Source organism: Myotis nattereri, assembly GCF_964212035.1.
Source record: "Myotis nattereri genome assembly, chromosome: 5".
NCBI classification, from domain to species: Eukaryota; Metazoa; Chordata; class Mammalia; order Chiroptera; family Vespertilionidae; genus Myotis; species Myotis nattereri.
In genome coordinates, this window is record NC_138080.1 from 13,476,231 (window position 1) to 13,483,381 (window position 7,151).

Here is a 7,151-nt window from a genome sequence, read left to right on the forward strand (position 1 = left end):
TTTGACATCAAATTTTCTTACTTGAACTCTTCCAGTTAACAATTGGAGACGTCAAAGAACATAAGTAGTAAAAACTCGGACAATACAAATGCATTTAAGTGATACAAATGCTTCTTAGTATTTTAATCAATAAACTAATATTTCAAATAACTATCATGGCCTTTATATCATTGTACATTTGATCAGAGGCTACTACACATAAGGCTTGTCTAAGTGCTGTGGACATTTAAAAGGAAAAATATAGTGCAAGGTAAGTAATGGTAAAGTGTTTGAATAATTTAAGACAACAATGGAAGCAATGTCACAATGCATAATAGTCAATGGATTGCTCAGGTCATCCTTTCTGTCAAAGCTCAGGTACAGACTGGCTCTGACTTCAAGTGGGAATGGGCTGAGATGTTCACTGAGAGGGCTATGATGAGCTCAGCATGAATAGAGGAGACGGGGAAGACCTTACTGGTGGGTGTACCACTGTGAATAAAAGTGTAGACAGAGGGAAGGGCAAAGGGCAGCTTGAGAGGCACATAGCTTTAACGAAGGCTACGAAATGGAGAAACAGAAAGAAAGCTTATAGCTAGGTTATTTGGGGCTCCAAATATCAGGTTAAGAAGTATGAACAGGCAGCCAGCACTGAAGTCTTACTAGGCAGTGAGAAGAGAAGGAAAGCAGGGAGCAATCATGGTTTTTGTCCGGCCATAGAAACAACTGAAAAGCTCATGGTAGTGAAGGAAACATTGTCAAAATGGAACCTCCAAAATGGAACTCTTCAGGTTTAGAGACAATTCTTTATTACAACACTTGATTTTCCCAAATTTCCTAAATACCAGGGTCCCAGGGCCTAGGGGGGGAGGCACACAGCTTGCAAAATTAGCCAATAATATAGTTTTAAGTCATTGAGTCCTCTTTTCTTAATACTCTAAAAATCATGGCGCAGATTTAGAAAGTTTGTATTGTAGTGGGAGGAGAAAAGCCATAAACATGTATATTATTTTTATAAACTAGAGGCCTAGTGCATGGAATTTGCACACCGATGGGGTCCCTTGGCCTTGCCTGTGGGGATTGGGCCAAACCGCTCGCTGACATCCCCCGAGGGGTCCTGGATTGTGAGAGGGTGATTCTCAGGTGACGCACCCCGGAATTGGGCTCCCTCCTCTCTGGTTCCAGGTGGATCAGCTGAGAACCACAGCTGCAAGTCACCACAGCTCAGCAGCTCCTGAATTGAGCATCTGCCCCCTGTTGGTCAGTGTGCATCATAGCTACCAGTCAGATGGTCGCTTAGGTTTTTATATATATAGAGATAATTCTCATCCTGATTTCAGAAATGTTAACATGCAAAGAAGTGTTTTGGAAATACAAAATGCAAAGCATTTTAAAAAAATTTATTCTGTCTGCTTCATCGAGAATGGGCTATAGGAGAGATTATCACAACAAAACAGGCAAGAAAGAACGGTGTTTGGACTACATGGGTGTGTGAGAAATGGTCAGACTTTGGATTTATTGGTAGTGAGCGAGGAAGAAAGTGTATGGTTTTCAGTAATTGCAACAGCAAGTTGTCATTTACTGAGAAGAGAAAGCTATGGGAGACAGATTTGGTGGGGACAATCAGAACTTTGTTTCAGACCTAGAAAAGTTGAGTCCTTTTAAACATCCAAAGGGAGATATTGAGCAGGCAGTTCTAACACACACACACACACACACACACACACACACACACACACACACAGTCAATACTTGTGGATTCTGTATTTGCGAATTAGCTTGTTCATTAAAATTTATTTTGTAAGCCCAAAATTAATACTCTCAGTGCATTTGTTTCATGGTCGATACATAGGCATGTGTGGAATGGTGAAATCATGAGGCACACCATGTGTGCGTCCCCGGGAACAGGTTAACAAGACAACACTCTGCCTCTTGTTTCAGCTCTCCTACTGTAGCAATAGTCCTTTTGTGGTCCTCTTAGCGCTGCGTTGTGCATGTCTGTACTTCTGGTTGGTGATGTTGCTGTTTTAACATGGCCAAGTGTACTGTGGAAGCTCTGTCTAGTATTCCCAAGTTCAAGAAGCCTGTGATGTGCCTCCTGGAGAGAATACATGTGTTAGATAACTTCATTCAGGCCCGAGTCATAGTGCATTGGCCATGAGTTCAATGTTAATGAACCAACAATATAGGTTAAATAAGTGTCTTTAAACATATACACACACAAAACAAGGTTATGTATAGATGAGTTGATTGAAATGTTGTACCTAGAGGCTCACAGGAACCTACCCCTGTATTTTCCCTACAGCAGTGATTCAGTATTTGCTAACTCAGTGGTCGTGTTGACTTTCTAGGACATTACCTATATTATGAGAATTGGCTATATATAAAGGGGCAAAAGTAGATTTATAGTTGTGAACACATAGACACAGTTTATTCTGGTATTATTATTTATTAATTATTGTATTATTTTCTATATGAAAAACTTTATATATTTGTATCTATATTTATATATCTACATATTTATATTTATATCCATAGTCTGAAGTTAAGGATGCTTTTAAGGCTAGATTGGGAGTCATCAGTATATTTTTACTTTTAAAAATTCCATTGTCCCATAATTTACACAGATTTGAAAGAAAGAATTCACTGCATCTAGATTACTTTTTCTTCAAGTGTGGTTCATTACCAATATGCAAGGAGATAACCACCAAAACTGAGGGTAAGCACTCAGAATGCTTTATAGCACTTGGCAAGGCAATATTATATCTACTGATGTAATATAAGAAAAGGGCTTGCATTTTGTATGACTGCTATTTTATTTTTATAATAATTTATTTTTCTCATATCTTATAAAATATCCATCTGAGATAGATTGTGGGAAATAGTCCTTCATCAGCACTTCTCAGAAGATGGTTTCATCTACCCTGCCCCCCGTTCCTAATGGCAAATGTTTCTGAACCAGAGATGAGCATAAAAACACTTAAAAATAATGGATAAAAATGTTTAAAATAAAACACTGAAAACCAGTGAGAATGAAAATTAAGGCACATAAGTGAAAACTTGCTACTAAAAATGTGATCTGAACAGCATTGGCGTAATCTGGAAATTGATAGAAATGCATAATCTCAGGCCTGCCCCTCCACCCCAACTTACTGAATCAGAATCTGTGTTTTAGCAAGATCCCTCAGGGATCCATATACGCGTTCACTGTGTGAGAAACACTGAGTTAGAGGTGTAAGATTAGGATGGAGTATAACAGTTGTGACACAGTTAAGTTAGTGGATCTAGGAATTAATAGAATTGAAAAGTGCTCAGTGGTGGCTAGTCAGGGTGGCAGCGGAAGGCGGCAAAGCACCAGCAGGATTAGACAAAAAAGGGAGTCCTCCAGATGGATGTTGGCGCCTGGCAGCTACATGGTTCCTTTTTTTTGTTTTTAAATATATTTTATTGATTTTTTACAGAGAGGAAGGGAGAGAGATAGAGAGTTAGAAACATCGATGAGAGAGAAACATCGATCAGCTGCCTCCTGCACATCTCCCACTGGGGATGTGCCCGCAACCCAGGTACATGCCCTTGACCGGAATCGAACCTGGGACCTTTCAGTCCGCAAGCCGACGCTCTATCCACTGAACCAAACCGGTTTCAGCTACATGGTTCCTTTTACTGATGAGGAGAAAGGTGAAAACCCCCCACTCCTCTAACTCATAGAGTTGGCCAGGCAGGGAGCTGAGTTCCTGCTACAAAGTTTTCATAGAGAACCTTCCCAATGTGGTGCCACAGCTGCAGGACTGGTGTTACTTTCTTAAAAAAAAAATATATATATATTTTTATTGATTTCAGAGAGGAAGGAGAGAGAGAGGGAGATAGAAACATCAATGATGAGAGAGAATATCAATCAGCTGCCTCCTGCACAGCCCCTAATGGGGATCTAGCCCACAACCCAGGCATGTGCCCTGACCGGGAATTGAACCAGGACCTCCTGGTTCATAGATTGATGCTCAGCTACTAAGCCACATGGGCCGGGCAGGACGTGGGTTACTTTCATGTTCTGTGCTCAAAAGAACCTTAACTTTGTTGGTCAGCAAGACCTCTGGCTTATTAAGGATGAAATACCTTTCTCTTCTTCACCGGTTTCTAAGTGCCTTAGCAGAGAGGAAGAAGATAACAGAATCTTGCTAACTCGCTCTGTATTATAGAAGGGAAGTACTGGATTTCTTGCAGATGCAAACTAAAAATTCTCCTGGATACATGAGAGCTCATGATACCTTTTCTTTTTTTGTGCATTATACATCTACTGTGCATACATACCTCCTTCAGTTCATGTGTGTATGTTGTGCACATTTAAATGATGGAATGGAAAGAAGATGGCTGGACAGCATAACACCAAATAAGGAGTCCTGGGCACTATTTTCCACCGAATGGATTTATAACCATTAGTCACTTAGTGAGATTTGTTATTAGGCAAAAACCACCATCTCCTTCTCTTTTTTATAGATAATCATCTGATTTCTAGAAGGCCCTCCTCTCAGAGTAAAAGTCGGTATCAGTGAATGGCCAGCAGATGGTTAGCACTTAGAAATAACTATATTTTGTATTTCGTGAGACTGTCCAAAAGGAACAAGTTCCCATTGGAGAGTATTTAATGATAATGGTGGCTGGGTCTGAACCACGCCTTTTGAGGGAGACTGACAATGTTTTACCCCAAGGCAGTAAGAAAAGAGTTTCAGGACAACTTCTTAGAAAACATCCAATCTAATCAAATCTTCCTTGTCTTTGGACAAATGTTCTGTCTTAGAGGATCCCGATTTTTTCCTGTCCAACGTGGTGGTGATGTGGGCAATTGAGTTAAATTCAAGTACACTTATTGAGTAATAATACATGTCAGTAGCATCATCTTTAAAAATAGGGCCTTCTTCATAATGGTTCGAAGCAGAGCGTCTCTGTCAGCAGAGTGGCCACGTTGGATGTATTCAATATGACATTGATTATCTTAATCAAAAGGGACAGACAGGGCCAGAGTTCTGGGGAGGATGGCAGCAGAGCACAAACACTCAGCCCACTCTCTCCCTTCCCATCAGAACTGGCTGAAATGAACAAAGAAATACAAAGCTAGAAGAAAACCAGGACCAGTGATGTAAATGAAGGTGTGTCATTTTTGGTTACAGAGGTAAAGAGTCTGCTGGTTCTCAGGCAGATGGAACCAGAGTGAGAGCAGTCTGAAGCCCAAAACACAGTTCTCGTCCTGAAAAAAGCTGGGAAGTCACAAGGAGCTGAAATAGACTTAAGGCATGGAATTGTGGCTAGGGTGCTGGAGAAAGAGAAGCAAGGGGGAGAGGGAGAGAGGGAGAGGAAGAGGGAGAGAGAGAGAGAGAGAGAGAAAGAGAGAGAGAGAGAGAGAGAGAGAGAGAGAGAGAGAGAGAGAAAGAGACCACATGAAACCATTTTCACAAACAGGGATGGCTACAGTTGGAGGTTCCAGGTGAGGTTGACATACTAAACAGAACTTGAAAATTTCTCCTGACTCAGTTTCTTCCAGAATGTTCCAGGGCTTATAAGGATAGTTCTTGGACACTATAGTGCTCTCCCCTGGTGGGACAAGTTACAGAGTGAACTTAGCTAAGATGGAATCTTGATTGAAGAGAAACTGGGTGCAGAAACGCTCCCTGGTATAATATTTTCATTAAACACAAAGAAGCTACACAGAGACAAAATTTACCAGCTGGACTATCCTTAGTATCAGCTCCTCTCTGTCTTTCTCATGCTACTAAGTCATGGATCAGAAATGTAAGCAAGCTGACATTATCCATTCTCCTGACAAAGACACAGGAGAGCGCTGATACAAATTGTAGGCATGATATGGAGAGGCCGAGAGAAACCCCCGGCATCCCCTGAGATAAATGAGAGGACAGGGTAGACCTAGTCCTATTCAAACATGAAGAGTTGATGTTTTTATTTTAAAAAACACATGGTTCAATAATTCTAGATTTTAAAAAAATGTCTGTGTGTATGGTGGGAGAAAGGGGTGGAGTTTGAAAATAGGAAAAAGTGAAAGAATAAAGTAAGGGAATGGGAATTGTAATTGAGGTAAGAGGAAAGAAATTGGGTGAGCTAATAATCACATGTTGGAGCTTTTTCCTGCGAATTGCCAATGGAAGTAGACATAATGTGAAAAAGATAATAGCATCAACAACAGCATGAAAATGTGTTTTGGAGTAAGTGGAATTTGTTGGTAGGCATTTTGGGAGTGGTAGGTAGGGTGTCAGGAATCCCTTTTGGATTCTTCATGGATGGAGACTAACGTGGTCACTCTTCAGCTTGCAGTGGGAGGTGGTTGCCTCTCACCGGCTGTTAAGAGGCTTTATTGTGAAGCTTGCCTATTGAATCTGGGGTGTGTATCCTTAAGACAAATGACCGGTCCTAGGATTGAGGATGGAAGCTGGGGGTGGACAGAGCGTGACAGTGATTCCAGGCTGGGTGGAAGACAAAGACCCATCAACCTAAAACTAAGACCCATCAACCTAAAAAACAAACAAAAACTCATAAAGCAAACAAACAAATGAAGAAAAATGATGGATTTGTAAAAACAGTTTGTGATTAAATTATGAAGGACTAAAACAAACAAACAAAAGAAACAAAAGCAACTGTAGTTTTGGAATATCAACCTGCTGAGAAAATACCCTGATTAAGCAATTATTTGATGTGGTTGCACCAAGCTACGACTCTCCTTTGTTAGAAAAACTCACTGTATTTAGAAAAGGAAGAAAGAAAGAAAATGCCTTGGCTAAAATGTTAAATTACAGGAAATTGATTAATAAATGATAGTATGTTTGTACAATACAATACAATGCAATCATGGTAAAGAATATTTAAGAAGGGATAGTTTAAGATATTTTCAGTCAAAAAGCATGCTACTGAACATTATGCAGTTTGTGTATGGATTCTGTATTTCCTCACCCCTCACTCACACATACCTACCCACCTCTTTACTTCTCTAATTTGTCTTCCAGGAGAGGTATTAGAGCATACCTCTAATGGGCCACATGAAATCAGATCTCCTTAGTTTACAGCTGCCAATGAGTGGTTGTTGGTGTCTATTCAAATGCCATCAGGAACCCCCAATTTGGGATGCAGTGAAAAAGAAAACTTTATTCTGTGCAAACAGCTCAGTAGTG